The following is a 13,253-nucleotide window of genomic DNA, read 5'->3' on the forward strand; positions in this document are numbered from 1 at the left end:
AAAACTTCCAACCAAGGCACATTAACAATATTGCCTGAAAGAGAAAAAAATAATATTTCTAATACTATCACCAGAATTCTAGCAAAGTACAACAGGACGTTGTATATTAGAAACTCCTTCTATGGTCAACCCATTATAATGGAACATTAGATAAAACCCAAACACTGTATATGCTAAACTAATAATTAAGAAAGTTTCAGCAAAACATTTCCTGTCCCCATTCCTACCTTCCTTGGCCATTGCCTCAGGATAAAACCCTGTGTTAAAAATACTTCCTCCAAAACATAGCCACCAATTTTTGTTTGCTAGAAAAATTACAGACATTTGTGGTATCTTCAAGAGTAAAATGTAAGCAGCAAAACTTTTCATGTGCAAAAGCCTGTTCCATCATACACAAGTTTTTTTTTTCAACAGGTAGACTGCCATAAGTTGTGCATGCATCCAGCTTAGGTATCCAAAGGGAGGAAAGATTTTGCCTCAGTTATTGACGCATCCCCTCTATATTAATGAAAATGAAGTTTCATCCCAACTTGGAAGGGCAAAAGTTTCAAAATTTATGTTAACTATCTAGGTGAGGTTGACAAGTAAAATACAGCCCCTAGCTTGAATTTTAATGGCAGCCTCAAAGACACTGGTATCACGAGAACAGCACAACTGACTGTCAGACGTTCATTACATTTTTGGAAATTATTCCTCCCTAACCCTCCTGTCAGTTCTTAGGACAAGCACTCATGTTCAAATTTCAACTCAAATAGGATTGTGTGCTGTTCACTAGTTAGAATTTGGAGATGGTTCATAAGAAACACTTCCAACCACAGATTGGAGGCAACAAATAAATAGCCAAGATTAAAAAATTCACTGAACGGCAGAATAACCATGAATGATACAGAGAAGAATTCCAAATAAGCAAGAGTTTCCAGTGGAGCATCACCTTCTCGTGTCTTCCTGCTTTTGAGATCCTTGCCCATCCTGCTGTGGACACAGAAGCAGCTCCCCCATCACATTTTATGACACCCCCTCTAGCTCCAAAGTATATTATTTTCCACACATTATGTTCCTCTTTGGTATCCCAACACCCTGCTTCAGTTGCATGTTATCCTCTTTTATGAGGTAGCTATAAAAGCTACAAGGAGGAGAAAAGTGGCCAAGGCAAAAATTGACCCATAGAGAGTCATGTGGCAAACAAAACCTTGACTTTTTTGGAATCTCACCTTACTTACCATTTCATCCTCCTCATCCTCCACCACCTCACAACATAGGCTCCAATTGTCCCTATTTGTCTAGAAAAGTTTCCTGGCACTTCCAACAGCAACTACCTTAACTCAAATTAGCAACAAAGCCTAAAAGAGACCCAAGCCGCCCCATGGTCCCCAGAGACATCAGTCTCTGCCTGGGCCACAGAGATGGGTCAGAGAGCTTTCTTCTGAATTCACAAACCACCCTGTTTTTTCCTCTCTCACTGGCCAAGTAACTGTCCAGATAGCAAATAAAATTGAATATGGTTGCATGATAGATCATACTAGAAAATACTTCAACTGAAAGAGATTTGAAAAACAGAATGTAAAATAAAGCATAAATAAAACTAAAGGGCAACATATTGCTGTTGCAGTCAGTTCACTAACATATTGACTTCAGGAATGGAGGATTGTTATTTTTAATTAAAGTGCTATAATACCAGATAAACCATGGTTTGGTTTGAGTGGAAGGACACTAGTAGAAAAATTTGTTAAGGCTAAAAAAAATTGAATAGACTTCAACTTGCAAAGAATAACATCTACATGTAATAGCAAAGTCTGGACCCGATCTGCAACTACCTAAATCTGCAGATCACTGTCATGCTATTATTATTATTTTGTAAACTTGGGGCACAAAAATCTCAGGTCACAAAAATATGAAATCTTAACTAAATATGTTGGGGAGAATTTTCCTCTATATAAAAAAGCATCACCTGCAGACAAAGTACGTGCCGGAATCTAGGGGTGAGGCCTGCAAGAAAGCCTAACAACTAGGAGCTTCGTAGGGCTCATTGCCATTATCACTGATGTGAGGGAGGGGGAGGGGAAATAAGCCTTGGAGAGCCAATGGCTAGGAGCCACACAGGGCTCACTGTCACTATGGGTTGAGGGGGAGAAGGCTCAGAGGCTTTGATGTCTGGGATTCTCACAGCACTCACTGCCATTGCCATCATCAATAGTGGGGGAGGGAAGTCTTGGTGGGCTCAGTGGTCGAGAGAAAGCTGCATGGTGCTCACTGCCATTGATGTTTGGAAGGACAAACTACATGGGGCTCGCCACTACTGTCTCTGTTGTGGAGAGGGACAGAGGCCTGGGCAAGCCCAGTGTCTGGGAGCCACACAAAGCTTGCCAACTATAGTGGGAAACGAAAGTTTTGGTGGACTTGATAGCTGGGAACCATACAGGGATCATCACATTTGACTCGGGCAGGGAGCCTCGGGGAGCCTTGTGGCTGAAAGTTGCACAGGACATGTCAGTGTGGTTATTGATGGGGAGGAGAAGCCTTGGTGATGTGGTGTCCATAGGGAAAAGCCAGGCTTGGCAGCAGTAACTGAAGGAAATAAACCTAAGAGGTTAACGTGTCCATTGAGGCTTGTGGCAATGGGTGAGAAGGTCGCCACGGTGGCCCCTGCACTGGCAGTAGCGATTTGGGGAGAAGCTTCGACAGGGTGATAGGGGACAAGAGCTGCAGTGGCTCCAAGGAAGGCAGCAGCAGTAGGGGGGTATTTAAGATGGGGAGACAGCATTTTGATGGAAAATAATGCTCTCCCCTGCCCCCGCACCAGTACTTCACCCATGCTTCTTTTGCTTAGCTTCTTATTCCTGGCAAGCCGCCATGCTTCAAGGAGTGAAAGAGCAGAACTGATGGTAAATTTTGTGATATTCAAAAATATGGTTTCTTTTTAATTGGAGAGAAATTACTCTTAAAACTGATGGGTTTGTCATCTCAGTGTTTTAATATTTACAGTTCCAGTAGTTTTTTAAATGCAATGATTCTATCAAAAACAGTCTAATAAAAGGCTAACTTTTTTATTCCTGCTAATACCCATTTATGCAAAACACTTCGTCTCAACCATATTGAAAATTTAGTGGGTGATGCAATTATTTTAAGATTTAGGAAACTGACATACAGAAAGACCTTCCATTTACTAAACATTTAAAATTTTGTTTTAAAAAGATAATTGTGATTCAAAGTCATAAGCCAGTGGTATCAAATGTCTTGCAGATTTAAAAAATATATATTCTTCAAAAGGGGTGAAAGCAATGGTGGGATTCAGCAAGTTTGCACCACTTCGGCAGAAACAGTTGTTAAAATGGTGCTTGTAAACAACCAGTTGTTAAATCATTTGAATCCCACCACTGGATGGAGAGGCTTTAGTTTGAGGTTCTATGATGGAGGGGCTGTAGCTTCTCCAGTTAGAAAGAACAGTGGCAGATGATGTGAGATCTTTGCTGCCAGTCTGAGTAGACAATATTGACCTTGATGGTCAATAGAAAGCAGCCAGCTTCATATGTTCATGGGCCAATTATGCACAATGTGTCTGCTGTGCGGTAGGGGTGAATGTCTGTCTATGGACCTATTTCCTAGAGCCCCACTTTAATTTCCATTCTCTCAGCGGCAAGTGACACCACTTCTAGCATTACTTTTAATTTGCTTTACCATCAGGTTGTTAAATTATTTGAATCCCAACACTGGGTGAAAGATGCTAGAAAGTGTGTGATCAGCAAGGTACTTATTTACATTCATGGTGAGCTGTGGAACAGAATCAGATTTTGTCCTGCAGTTTTGAAACTAATCAATGAAATTATGGATTATCCTGTGCCAAAACAATCAGTTGTACTTAAAAAAAATTCACTTGTCTGGAGTGTGAGAAGTCTGTTTGTAGTAAAGGCCATCCTTAGCAAAATAATGCTAATAGAACTGGAAAATGTACTCATCAAGATTAGAGCATTTAGAGAAATATAAACCAAAAACATTTAAGGAAGTTTGATTCATTTGTACCGACTGTGCAGATAACAAACGTCCATCTTTGCAGTGCCATCCAAACATCATTGATTTCACCCTTGTAGAAATGAGCAAATGGTTTCTTTTTCCCCCAGATGTTTTGGTTGGATAGCCTTCTGTGTATATGCAGGAGAAATCTGAACACTAAACTTGGCTCCGGGTGAATTTCACTTAGTGGCCTTGTGTATGTCAACATTTAACCTAACCTGCTTTGCAAGGAAGTTGTATATTGTATTGAGCACTCTTAATGCCTTTTGATCTAAATGAAGTGGTTTAAGTCATACGTTTAGGTCTCTGAGGAAAACTAGTTGATAGAAAAAGTTTAGTTTATAGTCTTCAAAAGCAATAACAGGATTTTGTAATTTAGTTCCATTGCTATTAATGTAGAACAATACAGTATCCACAGACCCACAAACACACAGAGGCAAACAGTCAAAATTGTTTCTAGAAATCAGCAAAAGCTACAGTTTTTAGTTTTGAAAACAGCCATTTTTCTTTTGTCTGTCTCATCTGCCTTGAAGGACGGTGGTCCTCAACATAAACAGAGCATTTGCTGTTGTCTTTCTACCAAAGCTTTCAACTTTAAGAAATAGTAGATGCCTGTCTAGACAACCCTAAAATTGTTTTAGTTACTGATGTATGGATGACTGATAAATGTCATCTTTTCTGCCGGCAGCGCGCTTGGCATCCCATCTGCCAACATTTGTCTATAGCTGACCTGATTCTGCATTTTTCATTTGCATGAAGTATTTAGAATTTTAGCCCTCCAAAACTCTAGATTCCATGGCACAAAAAATGCTTTCTATCCTTTCTGCGTTAGACTAAGAGGAAAGATTTTTGTTAAGACTCAAAATAACCAGATGCATTGCCTAACTTTCCAGCTGAAATCACAATTATTTCCTTTGTTTTATGTCCTTATGTCCGCTCACAGATCAAAGGAAACAGGAAAATAGGGAAATAATTAACTAATTTCAGCCAAATTTTACTACTCATGACAAAACGTTTATTAAAGGCTATAAAATAAGTCATGTTTTTATCAAGAGCTTTGAAACTGCAACTAAGGAGCAAAATATGGTTATTATCCAGAATCTTGTACGTGTTTGGAGTTTGGGCTGCTGGTAGGCAGCTGTAGAAAGGGAAAATCAATGAAACGATTTCCCTTCTTCAGCTGGTGGAAGCAAGTTAAGCCAGTACAAAATTATATTTGGATTCAATCCCATGTAAACTTGAGTGATTAAAATAAATCTGAGAGTAGTGAGAGCAGACAGAGTCAGCATGGTGTAGTGGTTGAGAGTGGTATGCTGTAATCAGGAGAACCGAGTGTGATTCATCCACAGGAAACCTGCTGGGTGATCTTGAGTCAGTCACAGTTCTCTCTGAACTCTCTCAGTCCATGCAGAGGCCGACAATGGTAAACCACCTCTGAACATCTCACTTGCCTTGAGATTCCTACTAGGTCGCCATAAAGTGTCTATGTCTTGATAGCACTCTCCACCACCAGTGATACCAGAATAACTAATTTAGGTGTGGCAAAGAAGAGAAATGGTCTTGTGCCCTATTGTGATTACAGCTGAGATGAAATGTCAAAGGGAAGAAAAGTCAGTGTAGTGTAGTGATTATATAATCAGCCAAGAATCTGGGGAAACTGAATTCAAAAATCCCCTCTTGACCATGAAGTTCAACAGGGGACCCTTAGCCAGTTACTCTTGTGAAGAAAAAAAGGAGAACCAGACACTGAGGTCCTTGGAATATCTGATAAACCGCACAGAGATTTTTTTAAAAAGAAAACACACACATGTGGCAGTGAGGAAAGAGAATCATAGGCAACCTCCACATTTTGCAAAAGGAACGGTAACTGGTTATGTCAAGCACCTTTTTCTGTAATGGGCTACTATGAATTACTGCCAAGAAGGAAAGGCATGTTTTCCTTTTAAAGCATATAAAGATACTGACTGGTAAAGATTATGCTGCTAAATTTCTACTCATACTCTGGCTTTTTAAAATGGAAAAAAAATCTGTAAAAGCTCTTAGTGGAAAAAAAAAACCTGTAAAAGCTCTAAATAAGTATGGAAAATCCAGGCACAACAAGACACATACTGTGTATTAACTGATCAGGAATACAGGAACACAGTGTACAAAACCAATGCTTAGCATTAATGTAATCCAGTATGTTAGTGATAGGACCACAGGTCTCAGCTCAGTAATCAGCTTGGGATGTTAGATGAAATTCTGCACTTGCAAAACACATACATGGTTCTCTAAAAGTTATCTCCTAGCTCATCATGTTGGAAAATAAGCACCAATGATGACTTGAATGTAGTCATGTTGGGAATCAAAGTTTGACCTGGTACCATGCAATTGAATGAAGTTGCTATGAACATGGATGTGGCACTGCTGTGGCTTGACCCTACTATGTTTACCGAGGATTACTGTTTTGTACATTTCATGGCCCTTTAAAAAGCTCACACAGTTTCATGGCACCTTGAATTTTTTGTAAAGAATAACATGTTGATATTAAAACACTCCTAAGTGTGCGATTATGAAGAAAACTGGCTATGAATGAGCATGCCCAGACTTTCTTCAATATTTTGCAGCAATGAAGATCTTCTAAGTGATTTGATTTGTACCACAGCCAAAAATGTTATGAGCTGGACTAATGTACATACTAAACCAGGTATTTGGATTCTGGGCCCAATCACTGTCTCAGTAATGACAGTCCTATGAGGTGTATTGGCATTATAAGAAGAGAATATTGGTGGGAAGAGGAGAAATACTGTTCAGTCCTGCAAAAAGTTCAGCAGAAGTCAGTACAGACTATCAGTACTACATATCCCAGGCCCAGTAATGAAAACAGTGCAGAAAGACAGCGTATGAATGTACTGTATCTCCTGGTCTCTGGCTCTCATTATTCACAGAGCAGGGTTGCTATTTTCAGAATGACATCCAAAGTTATGACTAAACAAGCTCAGACATGAGTCAAATGAAGTCCTGAAAATGACATCAAGAAAGACTTGAAAATAGCTGTAATAATACAGTGCAGCAAGGGAAAGAAAAAGTGAAAAAATCCCCCTTCCCCAACATGTTTGCCATACAGAATAAAAAGCAAAGTGGGATAAGACACTGAGAGCTAATGTGGTATATAGTGGTTTGGACATCTGCAGCCTGCATGTTTTCTCTCCAGATGTTCATGGATCGTGCAATTCCCATCAGCCCCTGCCAGAATTGGCTGATGGGAATTGTAGTCCATGAACATCTGGAGAGCCGCAGGTTGCAGACCCCTAGGATCTGGGAACCCAGGTCCACATCACATTTTGCTATGGAAGATTGCTAGGTCATCTTTGGTCAATTCTTTATTCTCAGTCTAACCTACCACACAGGGTTGTTGAGAGGATAAAATAGGTTTCTGTTTAGGGAGAAATAAAGTAATTAATAAGGGTGGTAATTCAGGACCGTAATAAAACAACAGAAATGAAAAAATCACATCATCCATGCAAGGATAGTAGTGGCATTTGCATTCAGTGTCAAATTTTTGGGGGGGAGGGGTTTAAGCTATGAAAGGAGAAAAACAGGAATTATCATCATCAACATTTATGTCCCATTGTGACAGTTGTCTCTTCTTTGTCCAGTTTGCTCCTGAAAATTCATTTTTTAAACTAAATAAATATATGGCATTGGACATTGTCACTTTCACAACAGCAGCAAGAAATCATTTGCACATAAATAGATTTGTCCTCAAAAATGCAAAGTCTTCCATCACCCCAGAGGCAAGCTAACCCTTTACAGCTGTGAAATGCTTTTCCGTAGTGGCTGCTAAGGGAAATAGGAGCCAGTGGCTGCTAAGGGAAATCTATTTTTTATAACTAATGGCATTGATAGCAAATGCCACCTGCCCATCTTTGACCCAGGCTGTATGGGAATTGAAGATCTACACCTGGCTTGGAAAACTGAGAACATCTTGGAATATTCCTCTCTCCTTGGTATTCCTTGATTCACCTTTTAGCAGAGTTCATATTTGGGCTGCTGACCTCAGTTCAGGAGCCAGGCAGAGCACAGAAAGGATGTTAGGAGAAGGAAGCAGACTTGGGTAGCTTTTGCTTCTTGGCTGCCATTTCCACTGTTGTGTGATTGACCCAGGAGGGATGAATTAGCAGAGATCACACTGCATGGGAGAACATGAGCCAAACCAACTGATGTCTGTCTCTGCTTTGGGATTAAGAACATGAGCCAAACCAACTGATGTCTGTCTCTGCTTTGCAGATTAAGTTCACATGGGCCCATTGTACATGGAATGCTTACCTCCAGGCTCTTCACTGTGCAGTTGGCTTGTAGTGGGCTCTCATCATGCTTTTCTGTTTACTCACAAGGAGGCAGCCCACAGCCTGCAGCATAGATCGTTGGCTGAAATCTGCTAGGCATTTGCTTCCTCTGGTTCTCTTAACTCCACCCATCACCTTAACCTTAAAGTAACAGATCTCATCACACCCGGTAGTCTCAAGACTGATATTCTCTTCCCTCCCTTTCCCTTTTTACACACACACACACACACACACACACACACACACACACACACACACACACACCAGTGGCATACTGGGCCTAAATGGCACTTGGAGGCATGACCACCTCCCCGTGCCCCTCCCCTTCCCGGCTTTCTGTGCCCCGCCCCACTTATGGGAGCCAGCAGGGAGGCCAGGGGAGGGCAGGGCTCAGGGGGTGGCTCAGACAAGCACTGCAGCAGCAGGCCCGCTCCTGCGCTGGCCTGGGTCACAGCACCGGCCTGGGCCACCCACCACCGAGCCCCGCCTCCGCAGCCTCCCTGCAGGCCAGCAGTCTGCAGGGAGGGTGGGAGGGCAAGGCTCAATGGTGGGTGGGCTGGGTGGGCGCATTGCTGCCCACCACCAAGCCATGCCCTCTGGCATCCCTGCAGGTTGGCTTCTGCCCGCCCCAGGGCCTAGGAAGGGCAGGAGCCAGCCTGCAGGGAGGTCAGAAGGGGGTGGGTCTCAGAAGTGTGTGCCCGGGGACATGGGATACCCCATGTCCCCATTAGTGGTATGCCACTGACACATGCATACAAACACACACATTCAATCTCTACTTGCCACTGCAGCCACAAGAGAAGAGAGAGGCTTGTTTTAATATAGAGTCATATTTGAAATAAAGCTTTTAAAAGACCTCCTGGTCATCGGAGAGGGTGACAACGGAGCAGGGGAAGTGGGTGGAGTCAAAAGGAGATCCTGCTTGCACTGTTCCTTGCAAAATGTCAACTCTCTGTTATTATCATATTGATATATTGATATGAGCATTTAGAGAAGCAGTTATCTAGCTGTCACCAAAAGTATAACACAATAGCAGAAAAAATTAACAGAAACAGAGAGAGTAGAAAAATTAACCTTTCTTTCTCCCACTTCTCTGAATTTTCTTCAATTCTAAATTAGCAATAAGTAAAACTTGGCAACACATGCAACACTGAAGTTAGATTTTGTTGCATATTAAGAATTTGTTTTAATAAATAATTTTATATCCCAACCTCTTGTTCTTCACAGCATAAAACTCCTCAAAATCTGTTGGAGGGCACTGACAGGAGGGAACTCAAAGGATTTGAAACAGAAATACAATGACAGTACCCTGAAATAGAATTACAAGGATCCAACAACATGGACTGCGGAGTGAGGGGGACAGCGTGGATGGCAGTGCAAGGGAGTGGGAAGGCTGGCTGTGGGCAGAGGGAAGATATCTGGGGCAAAGCTGTGCTCACTGGCAAATCTCCCCAATCTGGCAGTAAAGCAAATTAAAAGTAATGTTAGAAGTGGTGTCACTTGCCGCTGAGAGAATGGAAATTAAAGTGGGGCTCTAGGAAATAGGTCCATAGACAGACATTCGCCCCCCACCGGACAATAGACACATTGTGCATAATTGGCCCATGAACATATGAAGCTGGCTGCTTTCTATCATGAACATATGAAAGCTGGCTGCCATCAAGGTCAGTATTGTCTACTCAGACTGGCAGCAATGATCTCGCATCACCTGCCACTATACTTTCTAACTGGAGAAACTACAGCCCCTCCATCATAGAACCTCAAACTACAGCCTCTCCCACAGTGTGGAATTCAAATGATTTAACAACTGTTTCTGGTGGTGGAATTCAAATAATTTAACAACTGGTTGTTTACAAGCACCATTTTAACAACCGGTTCAACCGAAGTGGTGCGAACTTGCTGAACCCCACTACTGTTTCCATCATAGAACCTCAAAGGGAGCAGCAGTGTGTGCCTCTGTCTATTCTCCTTTATGCCGATGATGCAGTTTTATTATCAAGAACAAGATCTGGTCTCAGAAACATGCTGACTAAGTGTGGTGAATACTGTTCAAACAACAGGTTGGTCATTAACCCAATCAAGTCTAAAATTGTGGTCTTTTCCAATGTTTTTAGACCTTCAAGATGGTCTCTCCAAGGTGCTGACATCGAGCAAGTTAAATTGTTCAAATACCTTGGGATAATATTCCATCATAAGTCAACCTGGACCACACACAGAGATAACACCCTTAAAGCCTGCAAAAATTTATCCGCTGCAGTACTGAAGTTTTTTTAACATCAATGGTGGTAGATTCATACCAGCAGCGTTGAAGGTGTTTAACGCTAAGGTGGCCCAGCACCTTTTGTATGGTATCCCCATCTGGATCCAAGCATGGCACCAGAAATTGGAAAGCATCCAATCCAATTTCCTTTATAAGATCTTTGGCACCAAGCATTGTGTCCCCTATGGTGTTCTTTGTTTGGAATCAGGGCAACATTTATTAGAAACAAGGGCATGGGTTGTAACTTTTAAGTTTTGGCTGCGTCTTTGTTTTTGCACTGACCCTAACAGTTTGTCCCAGTTAGAAATGAGAGAGCTTCAGCTTTCGAAATGGTGGCTACATATTGAAAAAAAGATCTTTTCCTTGGGCTTCTCTTGGGAGGCCCTACAAATGCTCACCGCTCCGGAGATTTACCATCGCTTAAAGTCTAGATTATTTGATCAAGAGTACCAATTTCTCCCGAGCAAAGCACAAAGCTCTTGCTCTCCAATAGTCTTTGGGATTATCCCTCAGAAAACTAGCCCTGCTATATATCTGCAACAACTTATTAATTACAATAGCAGATGGGTCATGACCAGAGCAAGGTGTAACTCTTTTCCGTCAGCACATCTTTAAGGTCGATTCTCTGGTATTCCACAAGATGAGCGTCGCTGTCAATTCTGTCCTGATACAACTGTAACACTTTCTCATATTCTGCTCCATTGTTCAAAGTACAACAACATCAGAACCAATTTGAGAACTGTGTTACCAACAGGATTTATGCTCCTCTCTGATAAAACAAAAATGGCTAAGCTTCTAAATAGCTCTAGTGTGGAAATATCTGAAGCTGTTGCTATGTTTTTGCTCGGTGTACTGCAAGTTGAGCAATAATGATCTTTTTATTGTATTTGAAATTCTTGGCACTGGTTTTATGCCTAATAAAGGTTTTTGGATTTGGATTTGGTTAAGATCAGGTGTACTCTAATCTGGAGGAACTGGGTTTGATTCCCTGCTCTGCCACCTGAGCTGTGGAGACTTATATGGGGAATTCAGATTAGCCTGTACACTCCAACACATATCAGCTGGTTGACCTTGGGCTAGTCACAGTTCTTCTGAGCTCTCTCAGCCCCACTTACCTCACAGGGTGTTTGTTGTTAGGGAGGAAGGGAAAGGATTTTTGTTAGCCCCTTTGAGTCTCCTTGCAGGAGAGAAAAGGGGACTATAAATCAAACTCTTCTTCTTCATTGGGCAAAAGGCACATCATACTGTTTATTTCAGAGTCTAGTAAACATTCCACTGAAATCCAGTGAAATGAGCATGAAAGGAAAGTTTTTTGTGCCTCCTGTTTCTACAATTGAGTGTTCCATTTAACTATTGAGGATACTGTTGTTGATAAATCTATGATCTCTCTCTCCATAAACTATATATAACTGTATAAACTAGATTTCCATTAATCTCTGTACAAGAGGCTGACTTTGGAATGCTCCATTCTTTCTATTCCTTACAGACATCCTGAAGCAAATGCTATCTTCATCCATTCTCTCAACAGCTGCTTTATAGTGTCAAGGTGAAGCAAGGAGGGATTTCAGGGATCCAGAATGGAACTGAATAGGAAGAGCAAATGGTCTCATCTTCCCACCCCAGCATGGGTTCGACCATTGGAACTATTTTCCCACACTATTCCCATGAAGGAAAAATATGGGCATTTTTAATTCTTTGGACTCATAATCATGGGGGGGGGGAGGTTTAATCAGCAACACTTCATGTAGTGAAATAGTCTTTCCCACATCCTTTACCTCTGATCCAAATCTGCCCTTCCATCTTCCCCACAGCTCCATCAGAATCTCCAGATGTGTATTTTGTCTATAAAACACCACCGTTTTACAGTTGGACTCTTAAGACTTGATTTAACAACACCTGTCACCTTCTAAGACTGATGAAATGGAACAAAGGTAACATCAGATTGAAACACACACGCACACAAAGTTTCAGCCAACTGAAAATGCATGAGTAAAGAAAGTTATTCACTGAAGAATGTGAAGCTGAGTCTGTACCCAACTTCACAACATTGTGTGCTCCACAGCATCTGCAGTTGCTGGTAATAATCAAGTGGAGGGTACCTTCATAATAGGCAATGTTTTGCAAAATGAACAAAAAAACATTTTCATGCTCACATAGTAAAGACAGAGCATCAACACAGATTAAATTTGGGCATGGCTTCTGGTCATTTACATGACTGCCTCATTTGGAAACTGAAGTTAAATCAGGCAGCTTTAATTTTTAAAAAAGAATGTATTTAATCTATATATATATAAATCTATCAGTGCGTTTTTCTGCTGACAGATAATCTCCCAAACTGCTAGACCGATTGCTTTGAAATTTTCACACAACGTCGCATTCGCGTGCGGCCAGGTTTCCATACGGTTTCCACACCTTCTGTTCTGTACATGTCACAACTGTGCCAGTTATTGTGTACATGCCACACCTGTGATAGTTGGAACCACAGTTCTGTTCCGTAACAGCGCCATCTGCTGGCCGTCAAAGCAACACCCTCTGATACAAGGGAAACAACCATGCCTTCCTTGAAAACCGCTGCCATCTGGAGTGAAAAAGATGGGGCCCGCGGAGGAAGGGGAAGGTAAGGAAGGGTCCGGGGGTTTGCTGGACAAAATGGTCTA

General features: G+C 41.6%; 1 long non-coding RNA gene across 1 annotated transcript in view; it reads left to right on the forward strand.

Annotated features, from left to right (window-relative positions):
* The window catches only part of LOC125439171, a 52,913-nt gene extending 44,492 nt beyond the window's left edge, over positions 1–8,421 (forward strand). The window contains exon 3 of the long non-coding RNA XR_007245492.1: positions 8,278–8,421. This is a non-coding gene — a long non-coding RNA (uncharacterized LOC125439171). The remainder of the gene's footprint in view (positions 1–8,277) is intronic.
* Positions 8,422–13,253: the final 4,832 nt, after the last annotated feature.

The sequence above is a fragment of the Sphaerodactylus townsendi genome, linkage group LG09 (genome assembly GCF_021028975.2).
Source record: "Sphaerodactylus townsendi isolate TG3544 linkage group LG09, MPM_Stown_v2.3, whole genome shotgun sequence".
Lineage (NCBI taxonomy): Eukaryota > Metazoa > Chordata > Lepidosauria > Squamata > Sphaerodactylidae > Sphaerodactylus > Sphaerodactylus townsendi.